At 42.7% G+C, this 647-nt stretch overlaps 1 non-coding gene across 1 annotated transcript; it reads left to right on the top strand.

Annotated features, from left to right (window-relative positions):
* The first annotated feature begins 244 nt into the window (after positions 1-244).
* On the top strand, positions 245-353 carry LOC112402922 (U6 spliceosomal RNA). The gene has a single exon (XR_003003793.1). It is a non-coding gene; the product is annotated as a U6 spliceosomal RNA (small nuclear RNA).
* The last annotated feature ends 294 nt before the right edge of the window (positions 354-647 follow it).

The raw sequence follows: 647 nt of genomic DNA, 5'->3' as shown, positions 1-647 counted from the left end.
TAAATTCTCCCATCACCCTTTATTCCTCCCCATTTTCTCCCTAACTTATAGCCTCCCAATCTTCCTGTCCATTCAGATATCCGACAGAATTCCCAGAAAGTGGGGAGAAGACGTGGTCCTCCTACAGATCACAGTGAATGCAAGGAAGGTGCTGCAGTGCACAGTCTCCTCTGGGTTAGTTTTTCAGAGGATGGGGCAGTGAGCAGAGTAGGAAACAACTTCACCTCAGCTCATCAGAATCACAGCAAGTGTGTGCCATGCTCAGTTCAAAATTTGAACAATACAGAGAAAACTAGCAAAGTCCCTGTGCAAGGATGACACGTAAATTCCTGAAGCATGCTTTAAAAGTTTATGCTGTGTGAATTTTACCTCTCTCTCTCCCTATATCTATCTATCTATCTATCTAATATATATGTGTGTGTGTGTGTGTGTGTGTGTGTGTGTGTGTGTGTGTGTGTATCAACTAATAAATGAATAGATGTCTCCTCGACCCTGGAAACTGAGCTGGGAGTTATACACATACACACTAAGCAGTCCTTTGGCTGTAAACCTCAGGATGTGCCAAAACCAGCATTTGAGTGGACAGTAAATGTAGCCAAGAGCAATCTTCACTCTCTATAGATATTGTTCTAGAATAGAAGACAAGG

This window comes from Neophocaena asiaeorientalis, unplaced genomic scaffold, assembly GCF_003031525.2.
Source record: "Neophocaena asiaeorientalis asiaeorientalis breed wild unplaced genomic scaffold, Neophocaena_asiaeorientalis_V1.1 scaffold4, whole genome shotgun sequence".
NCBI lineage: Eukaryota > Metazoa > Chordata > Mammalia > Artiodactyla > Phocoenidae > Neophocaena > Neophocaena asiaeorientalis.
Note: the sequence above shows the minus strand (reverse complement) of the source record. Positions and strands in the feature narration are given on the sequence as shown.